The sequence below is a fragment of the Dromaius novaehollandiae genome, chromosome 5 (genome assembly GCF_036370855.1).
Source record: "Dromaius novaehollandiae isolate bDroNov1 chromosome 5, bDroNov1.hap1, whole genome shotgun sequence".
NCBI lineage: Eukaryota > Metazoa > Chordata > Aves > Casuariiformes > Dromaiidae > Dromaius > Dromaius novaehollandiae.
In genome coordinates, this window is record NC_088102.1 from 50,646,942 (window position 1) to 50,659,323 (window position 12,382).

The 12,382-nt window shown below is 39.8% G+C and overlaps 1 long non-coding RNA gene across 1 annotated transcript in view; it reads right to left on the bottom strand.

Moving 5' to 3' along the window:
• Positions 1 to 12,382, bottom strand: part of LOC112983079 (uncharacterized) — an 80,095-nt gene that overhangs the window by 44,903 nt on the left and 22,810 nt on the right. Inside the window, exons 3-4 of the long non-coding RNA XR_010389428.1 lie at positions 6,458 to 6,565; positions 4,729 to 4,872 (exon numbers count right to left, since the gene is read on the bottom strand). This is a non-coding gene — a long non-coding RNA (uncharacterized LOC112983079). The remainder of the gene's footprint in view (positions 1 to 4,728; positions 4,873 to 6,457; positions 6,566 to 12,382) is intronic.

Sequence of the window (12,382 nt, forward strand, 5' to 3'; positions counted from 1 at the left end):
GGAAAAATATATTAAAGTCACTTGAAATATTAGTTATAGTATTGTAGCCTCTTATTAAGGGACTGAAAAGAGGAATAAGGGAAATAATGCACACATAACTATTCTTTACATCAGAGTGTCTGCTCAAATCAGACCTTGAAATGTCAGACGAATATACACTGAGTTCCTGGTTTATAAATACATCTCATTTCTTTTTCTCCCTGCTCTTCCCCTCCAGGCCTTTAAAAAGTATAGGACTAAACATAATATCCTCTCACAGTTTTGATTCATTCTTGAGAATGTAGATTAGAAGCAGGAAGTCAGGGAGACCTTGGGATGATTTTAATTGCCTGCACTTTCTTTTGGAAATCAGGGAAATAGATATGCAAGGTCCTCTATGAAAGACAGATGGATGACTAAGGTCTACCTTATTATAAGCTGCTGCAGCACAAACTTGGCATGTGGCAGCGATCATCTGAGTATGCACACAGTCTTACCATCTCCTCACAAAGACAACATTTGAGTCTCTTAACAGCCTGACAGCAAGTTGCTGGGATGGGACCATGATGTGAATGCAGAAGTCATGAGACGAATTAGGACTGGACAATGAGAAAAAGGGGAGGAAAAGGGCAAAGTCCCGAAATCATCCACTCCACAGATTTAGCAGCAATGCTTGTGTTCCCCTATTAATGTACCTCTGACTCAATCCTGGAGGAATTTTTTCTGTGACACTAAGCCCCTACTCTGTCCTTTATCTCATGCTGAGTCTGCTAGAATAGGCTCTTCTTGTAATCTAGATTCACATCTCGCTGGCAACTAAAAGGATGCCACAGACTCCTTTCACATAAATCACAGGAAGAAGTCACTACTAATAGTGCATCTCCCACCGGGAGACAGGAGATAGAGAGTGAACCCTTAACTCTCTTTTAAGTCGCCATTGTTTTAGGCAATCAGCCTGTTGTTCCTTGCTCTACAGAGTCCGCTATGATGTATAAAGCCCCATTCCTTTGGAGTCTGGTTGCATCTTGCTTTGTTTGCATTAGATCAGTACACACTTTAAAAGACAAAAAAAGGATTGTTGATGAGGAGAAGTACGAAGAGGAGGCCAGCAGTGTTCAGACCTAACTTTGACAGGTTGTCCTGTACACTATTCAATAGCGGCAACTGGTCTGTACCAAAAGTGTCACTGTTGCTACCATATAAAAACTTCCTTTGAGGGACCTTTTAGGCCACAGCATATTATAGAGATCATTTGTGTCACCATCTTTGTGACACCACAACTTCTGAAACTGAATCAGACCCTTGAGCAAAGGGCTGGTATTTTGGTAGACAGGGAAGGGGCAAGTGTTCTCAGAGGAGCTAAACTGAGGATGTTGCTTCCCCTTTGGATGCTGCTTTGCAAAGCAGATGAGGTCAACTGCCTGGTTATTCTCTTGGATTGCCAAGGAAAATAAATTGCTCATTGTTTGATTTATAATTAAAAACACTTTATAAATTCATGAAAGAGCAAATGGTTTCACTGTTCTAAGAATAGGCGGTTATATACGGTCATGTTTAAGTTTTTAAAGAAAGCAGGGTACTGTCAAAGACGTGACAGCTCCAAAAGAGCAACATGAAGAGTAAATTATGTATGGACACTAATGGATTTACAGGAGACATTTCAGCCTAAAGAAACCTTTGGAATATCTAAGGAGATTTCCAGTCTCCTCCCAGTGGATTCAGTGTTGAGAACATACCCATATGGTATTTTATCACAGCAAGTAGCAGAAATAGGGGCTCTGATAAGGAGATACATGGCAAGAAACCAATCAGTTACTAAAGGAAAGACCAAATCATTTTGCTCAGAAAAAGGACAAAAGACTACTATGAAATGATAATCAAACTACTTGCATGAAAAGCTAAAGCCACCCACAGAAAACAATGTGTATCCTGTTCTGCTGCTTCTAATTCAATTTGAGCATAAAAGCCACTGTACTGAATCTACATTTTCCAAAACAAGGGTGATGCGGCTGTGGGGAAAAGCTGTTCTCTTCAGTTTAATACACATCTGGAAAGAAGTAAGGTGGATGTTTGTTTTTATTAACTATAAATAAGTCAGCTCTAACTTCCATAACTTCAGTGCATTGTTAGCACTGCTGGATTACGTAACATTATGAAGAATTCTTAAAAGCCAAGGCCTAAGAATTCTTAAAAGCCAAGGCCTAAGAACCAAGATCCTTGTCCACAGCAAAAGTCCACAGATGTTTCACTGCCTGAGAGCTGCCAACAGAGACACTGAGAGAACGGGGCTCCCTCTGACCACCTGCCCTAACTTGGCACAGTCAGACAGCAAGCAGAACTCTGCTTCCTCTTCACATACTGTGATCCAAGCTTCAGAAATCAGCTTCACCTTCAGTGGGTAATGCTATTGCTTAAATCAATATTCACTATTTAGTGATACAAGCAAGAGACTGGCTCCTAGACATTACAAAGCCTTAAACTGAGACTAGACTGGGAGAAATGGAAGATGTTGTTTGGTTTCCTAGTGAACACAGGAACTCACTTCTGGAAAAGCTGTGGACATCACAGGACTGGCAATCTTGACTTTCTGACCATATTACAGAGCATCATTACATAATGAAGTGTCCAAATAGTGCTAAAATTACAGTAGGGACATGGTATTAAATTGCTCTGTAAACAAGAAGGTCTCAGGTAGAATCGTTGAGGAGTCAATAGCAGTTTTTGGAAGATATATTACAGAGGAATATAGAAGTACGCTGGAATAGGCCCCCTAGATTGGCACTGCTGGTGTTCATTGTTCAAGGAGACAAAAACAATTAAGATCGCACATTTCTGGTTTTAATACTGAAATCTTTTCTTCCTGTATGTTTCTGCAAATTAAATATACATTCCATGTAAAACTTTGCAGATAATATGGGTGTTAGAGCCTTTTGTATACCCATGGAAATCGGACACTATCTCTTCAAAGTACTTACAAAATAGCATCAAAAAGACAGACCTCTTGTCTCTTTCCTATTTGCAAACTCCACTATACTTTTTCATGGTTCTGTGAACTATTGCATACATTATAGTGCAGACTGTACAAAACGCATCTATACTACACGTATTCTTTCCATATTGTTCCAGCTTCCCACAAGCAGCATTCTTTCAAAACCAGGGAAAGCTGCTCTTCCCCTTTTGGAAGTTGTGCTGGTACATTTTTAGCTGTTTGCATCTGAGCTGCTGTAGGACAAGGGCAGCTGCTACATTTAATGATGGAAAACATCTTTTTCACCATTAACAACAGCAGAATGTTCTTCTACAGACAGTTTTCTTTAAACCAAGACAACTCCTAAGGCAAGCATAGGTATAAAAATCTTTAGTTCATATCACAGGTGCAGGTAAAAAAAATCTGAAAGTAGCGAGGAAAGGATGTGATGGTCACCACCGTCTGCACTAGAGGAATATTAAGGAAAACCAGGGAGATATGCTAGATTACCAAGGACTTGGACTGCACTATAGCCCCGCATATTCCCTCAGTACTGCTTTCTGCCTTGCAGCACAGTGTAAAATTTCTCTGTGCTGTAGATGTTGAGCTAGTTTGAATTCATTCTCACTCCCTGACAAAACTGACCTGCAAGAAGCAGCTGACAAGCAGTCATTTCATTGCTTCATGAAAGACAGCCCTATTTTGTGCCATTCAACTTTGATTTTTTGCAAGAACAAAAGTGTGCTGTTCTAAATTCTGAGTTCAGCTTTCTGGAATGCTGCATCTGAGCACACGAGGGCTAGAAGAAAAATGAATTATTATACAAAGATGGTATCTTTATCCATTTCTAGAGTTTCACGGGGGAGATGCAGGGACTCGGCAAATCAAGTGCTCGATACTGTCATTTCTATGATTTTCAGGATCCTAGTAAATTTCTAGCACATAGACATGACCAAACTGTGCTTCTGAATCACACATCAGTCTATTTGATTCCTCAAAATGGTGGAAATGACAGTGTATGAGAGGATGCTGTGCCTGCAGTATGTTAGAAATCAGTCTGTGTTACACAAAGGCAGACTGAAGCAAGGTTCTTCCCAGAAACTGCAACTGAGGCATGACTTGTGATCATTTTTTCTACAAGTCCTTCATTTTCATCTCAGAATTGTTCATGAACAAATGGGATTTTTTTCAAAATACATTGTTTGGTAAATAAATTCTTTGCTAAATCATAAATGCTTCGTCTTCCCACGAACAATCACCTGACAAGTCCTCAAATCAGGAAAAAATACTTAGGCTGCTTCTGACATGTGCTGAGATGCCTCCCTCTTTTATAAAACTGAACATCTATAAATTATATTACAGTGTTTATAAATATGCCCATTACAAAACTGGGAGCTGTGAAATTTTGTGATGTGATCTGAAAGCTAGAAAGTCAGGAAACTGCAAAAAGAGGGACAAGGAAGAGAAAAAGAAGTCCATGTAGTTAAGACAGTGAGGTGAACTCCCCTAGCACCTCTACCCATCCCTCCCCAGAAACACACAATACTCCCTGATGCACTGGTTCTTCACAGATCCACTTCTCTAGAGAGAACTGGGTTGCTATTTATCATGTATTCACGTGCTTACGCGAGTTCTCAAATGACATTCTTATTAAAAAAGACCACAGAAAATCCAGTTATTTCACTGCTGTCAGTTAGACTCATTCCTGCTGATATACTCCTGCCACTGAGAAGGGACATTCACTCTGCTGCATCCAAACATCACCCCTGCCAAATACCCACCTCACTTTTCAGGCTGTCAGAGTGCAGCACCAAGTACAGTCACAAAATTTTCTTCAGTACAAATGTGAAGTGATTCCTACTTTGTATATGTTTAAGTGTGAACTCCAGGGACACACGGCAACTTCACTGACCCTTCATTCATCCCTGTGAAAAAATACATGAATCCCTGAACCCAGGACTCAAAGGCTCTCCTGAAATGTCCAGTTTTCTTCTACCAGAGACAAATATGTCTTATCCAGATTAATCTCCATCTTAAACCAGTTACTTTTTTGCCTCTGACTTTTGACAGGAACAAAAATGTGCTGTTCCAAATTTTCTAACTGAAAGTCTGTTTCAGAATCTTACTGTTCCTATGCCTAAAAAGTTTTTTAATTTCTAGCCAAAATGCATTCATCACCAAGCTATGCCCATTTGTTCTTGTGCCAAGACTGTCTGATAGCTTAAATTATTCTTTTCCACCACATAGGGCAAACCCCTGTGAGTTTTACAGGCTGCAAATCATACTGCTATTTTGCCATCATTTTACTAAACATGACAAATTTTCCTGTCTCCCCTTGTATAACCTTTTCATTGTAGTAAACCTTCACTGAACCCATCTCTGCCTAAGTTTATCCTTCTTGCGCATGAGTGACCAGAACTGTACCCTTGATTCCACACATGTAGCCTCTATTAATGCCCTTCTCTACCGACATTTCTCTCACTACATCTTGGCTTGCATTGGCCTTTTCCCCAGCTGCACCACACCGGTATCTCATACTGTAAAATACAGTATACAGGTTTTCAAAAAATATATTACATGAGATCAACCCAATCCTTTTCTGCCATAAGATAACTGAATTTGTAGACAAAGGAAATGCAGCAAGTCTTATCTGGACCAAGCTACTCGCATCTTTCTTTGCCTCACTCCTCTCTAATTTATGAAGCCACTTTACAAAAAAGTGGATTATGTTTAATCCTTAGGCGAGTAACCTTGTACTTCATCCCATTCCATTTTATAACATTGCTATTGCTTAATCTTCAAGGTCATCCAATTCTTCTTGCACAATATTTTATTCTTTCTTTTATTGATGTCTCACAACTTTGTGTTAGGAACAGAAAATTACCTCATTAACTCTCTCCTACTTTCTAAGTGAAAGTCACTAATAAAAATAATAAGCGAGACTTGTCCCAAGACAAACTTGAAAAACTCTTAATACCCCCCCAACCTTTCTTTCTTTTATAAGATCACTTGCTGCTATCTCCCTGTAACACAGTTGTTTGTATCATTTTACAATTCTTATACTAATCTCTATCTCCTCTAGTTTAACCAATTTCCTGTAGACCATGGCATCAAATAAATTAGATTTCTTGCATTTCTTTTGTCAAGGAAATCAGTTACATAATTACTTAAAGGTATCATATAAATCTGGCACAATCTTTGAAAACTCTGTGTTGATTTTTTCCCCCCATTTTACATTTATTTCTATATTCTTGCTCATTCTCTGCTTCCCAATTTGCATTACATTCCTGCATACTTGAGGTCAGATTAGCATGTCTGCCTGTGCCTCAGAAAATTTTCTGTTCTTTAGTCAAATAGATGGTACTTGGACTTCACAGATTTATAAAGATCCTTATTTCCACACTGTAACTTCATGTACAAGTTCTAGCAGAATTCTGGGAAAGATATAACCCCTCAGGCACGTCCACTGAACTCTTAAAGGTCTGAATCCACCTTGAATGTAGTAATTACCTCTCGTTCATATCTCAAAGCTTCTAGTCATCTTGCCTTTGTTCACTCCAGGCATTGAATAAAGGCAGAAAGGTATCAGGTTGATCAGGTCCAAACTAGTCATCCTTCCTGAAAACAAAGGCAAAGTACTTAGTTTTAGAGCCACATCTATGATACATTTAATTGTATCCCATCTTTATTGCACACAGCACCCTCCCCCCCATCTTCTCCATTTCCTAGTTCTGTAATTGTTTATTTGATTGCAAGATCTTTTTCTATTTGTTTTACTTCCTATTGCTTTGTGTCTAGCTCAAGGTGGCTTCTGACAGTTCTTACTTTCTCTCTAGGGAGCCATGTGATGTTTTCTTCTTAGTTTCAAACCTTTGTACTTATTTAAGACATCCCATTAATTAGTCCTGGAGCTTAAAAATTCTATTTCGGCTTTTTAAAATAGACCTTTTCAATGTCAAAATTGGAAATCATCCCAACAAGAGAACTGTTAAGGCTGAGATTCTGCAATGATCACATTCACCACTGTTTAAACATCTATCTTGGATAAGACATTTTTCCAACTTAACTCTGCAGAAGACTTAGAACCCTCAGAACAAAACCCATGCATGCTGCTTCACATCTGATTAAGTATCAGAATTCAATATTGTTTAGAAGTTGAGCAGTTGACCATCACTATAATTAGCTCTTCAATTTTCTCTAATTGGCCAAGTGTGAGCGTCAGTTATCTACCAAGTACTACATTGGCTCATATTAAAGACTGGAATGCCTCCCAGAGATCCTATACAATGAACAATAACAACAAAATGACAAGGCCCAAAGTTTGTTTTTTTTTTTTTTTTTAATTGTTAAATACACATTGGGAGAGGTGGGAATGGGAAAAGAGGACAGACTACAGTTATCATTTGCTCATCAGCTGTGTTTAAAAGTTTCGGAGTTTGCACCCAGTATCATGACTTATTACCAATTTTTCTTCCAGATACACAAGGCAAAAAGGTATTGAGGTTAAAATGAATCCCCCCCCCCCCCCCCCCCCAAGTGCTATGGCCATGACACTGCATAGGAGCCATGAAGCCTCCATTTAACCAGCAAGCTTGGGCCAAATCCTATGGCCTCTGTCTACAGGGTGCTCTTAGGCAAACCTGAGCTCTGCCTGTTCTCCATTGCTCATAATCGAGCGTGGCTCCAAGGTCACAGTTAAATTATTCTGCACCCTGTGGCACCCCCGACTCTCATTCCTCTTTTCTGCTGCCTCCTCCAGAGAATTCAGTGGAGATTATTTCACAACAGCAAAGGCTTCTCTTTTGAGAACTCACATCACACAATAAGCAGGGCAGAAAAAATGAACAACAACAACAAAAAATGAGTCTTTTTTCACTATTAAGTATCCATGAAACATATTTAAGGAAATGAGGAAAGTGGGTAGGTGGTTGCATTTAGATATAACTTCAAGATGTAGATTTCCTTCTTTCATACGCTCTCAGGAGAGCCAGGAAAATGTGCCATGGAGACATCTGGAGAGATTTCAGGACTTGAGTGCTTTCCATCTGGGACCATAAATAAAAAAGCAGCACTGCAAGAATTTTCCATTTCTAGGCCAGACAACAAAATTATCTACCCTACAGCCATTAGATGCTAGAATGGAGCAAGGTATCTGACTAAAACAGCCAACTATTTACACCTCCGTTTTTAATAATTATTGATCAAAACTGAACTGCAGTTATATACGATAGTAACTAGGACATAACTGCTAGCGCATGCCTGCAAATCAGTCAGAAAGAATAGCAGTCCGCCACAACAAAGAGCGGCAAATCCATTGTGAAGTTCAGAGACATTTGTGGGCACGCAGCTGAGATGCAATGAGTTGGCCCCGGCTGCTCCCTGGGTGCTGGGCAATCTGTCACAGTGGGGTGCTCCAGAAGGCAGCTAGTTAGCACTGCTGCTCACACAAACCAGCTAGGCTGCTCAAGAGGCATATGAACTCAGGCAGAGCTGGAAAAAGCCAGCTGACAGCCAAACTTAGCCCAATTTCTCAGTTGGCTACTCTGGCATGCACTTACTGCTACACTGGCCAAATCCCCTATTTTCTCAAAAACTACAACAAAGCAAACCAAACCTCCTACTGAGATCAAGGGAACTTTTGTTCAAATATGATTAAACAAGAACTTTCAGACATTGACTGTTCTGCACTTAGATCTCTGGTTCATTTCTGGAAGGACTTTTATAATTAATACTAATTAATTAGAATTAATATCAGCACTAAGATTAACGTTTTGGTAGCTGCCTAGGGAATATGGATACCTATTCCTCATTATTTTTAATGGGAACTGAGCATTCAAATGCCATAATCCTTTTTCTTTTCCCACATTACTCTAACCATATAGTATCTATTCCTTGACGATATGCCCTAACTATTAAGCAAAGTTCTGCCACTGAGACAAAGTAAGGTGACGACCTTCCGCAGAAGAGAGATCATTCCTCTGCACCCGATCGAAACAGGGAACACTTTAAAATCAAACTGTGTCTCCTGAGGACCAGGAACAGAATTGTGTTCCTTAGAGCTGACAAGAGCCTGTGTCCCTTTCCTGTGCAAACACACTAGCAAGCTGAAGAACATGTTTAATGAGCCACTGTCCCAGCTAATATGAAGGTTTTAAACCAAAGAAGTGAGGTGGAAATGCAGCTTTAAAATGGAAGAGATTCTATCCTATATAAATTTATATAAATTCATTAGAGACACTGCTTTACATTTATTACATGTAGAGTGTAGACTACATATTTTTGCAAAATACACATTTCTTAAATTAAAATCAGTTAGAAATTATTTAGAAAAAAATCTTTAGAAACTATGTGTGGTATTTTAGGGTATTCACATCTTCATTGTTTATTTCTAACTTTCAAGGTGGACTGGACAGCTCAGCATTCCCATATCTCACTCATCTTGTGCAACTGTCAATCAAATCATCCCCATCCCCAGTGGGGAAATGGTGAGTCCTGATTCTCTTGCAATGAGGTCTCTTTACTCTGGTTTGGCTTATCTGAACAGAGCCAGAGCAGGAAATCAAAAACAGAATAAAACAAAACAACCCCACACAAAGTGACTAGAACAGCACTATAATTTAGCATGGGATTTCAGCTCTTGCTTTTCATTCCCTGTACAATCCACTACTGATTATGACCAGACAAACAACACGCTACAATACACTACCTCGGTAGCCTGGGGCAGACTAGATGAATTACCTTAAATTTTCTTCTAAACAGACTTCACAGTCTGGTGCTAGGTCACTGAGACAGTATGCAAGGACTGATCAGTTTTAACAGTTTTGACTTTAAGGTAGCACATGGTTCCTGGCAGAATTAGCATCAATGCTTACACTGCTGTCACTATGGCACAGAAATTTCCCTCTATTCGCATATCATTGGTCTTGGCTTATGGATGTCACTTCCTATCTGTAATCTCCAGAAGCATTTCTGACTGGCACTCAGATGCCATACCTGTAAGGACTGACACTAGAGAACTTCTTAAACTAAAAAAATACAGGGTAAACACTGGTCTGTATATAAGATTTCTTTTTTTCCTTGCAGAGTAGCACGGTGCACAAAGGGAGTTCTGCACCACAATGGCAGCATTACAGAGACCACAAGAAAGTAATCAGCAATGCCCATCTCAACAGCACTATAGTCAAACTATTAGTAACAGTAATCTCTTGGGTTCAGTATATTACTGCTCCTATAGTATTGCTTGAGTAGTGGAAAATTCAAAAGTATCCTTTCCCGAGAATCTGCTTCTCATTCTAACCTCACATAAGTTTGCACTGCCCACCTTTGCTCCCAATTTTAATTAGTTGATTTTTTGTATATTCAAAAAATTGTAAGAACTATTCTGGCTTGGGGCCCAAATACATTATAGAAAATAACCAAGGTTTACACAATGTCCACCTGAAGGTGTGATTTACCTGAAACTCACCTGAAATAATTACTGAATCATGAGACAGGAAGACCAGAGCTTCTGCACTTGATTTACACGGGAAGTATTTGGCCTTTTGCGGGATTACTTCAAAAGGAACCAGGACTGAAAGATACAGCAGCTTGCATGATTGAGCTCCATGCCTCTGACACTTTACACAACATTGTAAAGGGAAAGGTGTTAGGGTTCATGCCAAGAGCAGTGGGCTAAATCTGTTCCTTTCACTTCCACTAAACCAAAGAGAAAAGTTCCAAGAAATCACAACTCTCAGATTCATCCCAGGACTGAGGTGCATGAAAGTCTTTGCAATTGCACCAAAAATTAACTTAGCTTATTGTTAAGACTACATAAATGAGGGGACATAGCAGCCGGGCAATTTATTGCTCCCTTGACCTCTTCCAGTGTAGATGTGAAGCAGTAGCTATTAGCTGTCACAAGTTTCCACCTGAAAAACAATACAAGACGCTCCAAGGGCTTGTCCATAAAGAGGAACTATTTCAAAATAAACTAAGAATGTATATCAGAGGTACAACAGCTATTTTGCTTTCCCTCTCCATCTGCACACTCTCATTTCACATTATGAATTGCTCTTTGCAGTTTAGCTTCTGAAGTGATTAAGCTTAAACGAATGACAGTATTTTCAATGCAGAAAAAGTGTATACCACAAAGAAAGGGTAGAACAGTCATTTCAAAAACCACTATTCCCAACTATTTGTTTGAATCAATAACACTTAAGAGAAGCCTTTCTCCTGCATCGAAACCATAAGCAGCAGTGGACCTATTGGGAACCCTGTAGATACTGCTCTCATGTATGTGTGTACAAACACAGGGGTCAAATTATATCCTTGAAGGTGATGCAGAGATTTCATTACTTTGAAAATGACAGAATCTAGAGGAGGCAAGTCCTTATGAGATGAAGTGGTCAGGTGAAACACATTGTTTTATTCATGACGAGATCATAACTGTATTATTGAAAAAGCCTACAGGTCTCAACTCCACATTCCCCAATTTTGCTGCTTGGGTTCAAATCAGGTGTCATGTTCTCAGCTTTTTCCTCTTCCAACCCCTGAAAACAAAGCCTACCAATTTTAGATCTGAATGCTCTTATTTGGTGATCCAGTGCTCAGGACACTAACTAGAACAATACGGTCATGGTGTGAAGTTGCAGACACTTTGGGGCCAGGTGGGTCTGATATGGTAAAATGGCACCGAGGACAACTGTTTTCAGATCTACCTACTGAGATATGTGGAAAGAATAGAGGAGACTGAAAAGAGCCAAGATCTCTGGTAACAGGAGCTTCCACATTCTAGTCCTTCCTGCAATTTTGTCTACAATCCTGAGCTGATCACATAATTTCTCAGTGCTTGTTTGCTCAGCTGACTCATAAGAACACTGAACTTCAGCACCTTCAGGCCCAGTAATAGACAAAATGTCTCTGGTGGGTTTCCAGAGCCACCTGAAGTCAGTGAGAGCGCTCAGATCTTTGAGAGACTTGGAAAGAATCAAGAAACAATGCAAGTGCGTGGTTCATAAAAAGCCTGCATGTTTTCGTTCTGTAATGTGACATACCCAGTGCAGCTTGGTTCAAACTGGAGTGTTGCAAAGACATTTAAATGCCTCCCTTTGGCATCCTTCTCTCTTTGTGCTTGCGTCTAAGAAGTACTCTGGTTTCCCTGTGCTCCACCCCTTCTCTACCCTCCCCACACACTCTACAATTTGTATCAGCATTTGGATGTTCAGTGATTTTTGAACTTCAAACATCTGCCACCAAATTATATTTCTCTCTGTCTTGGTTCACTGAGCAGAGATTCTGCATCATTGAGCTACAGAATTCGTCCAGTGACAACAGGCTTATCATGGCAATGCCAACCCTTCTCAGCTAAAGCGCACTTAAGTGAGGGGAAAGACACAAAGCACTCTGCAAAAAGAAAGGGGATGGCTCCTCTGATAAATTAACAGGGCTTATTCC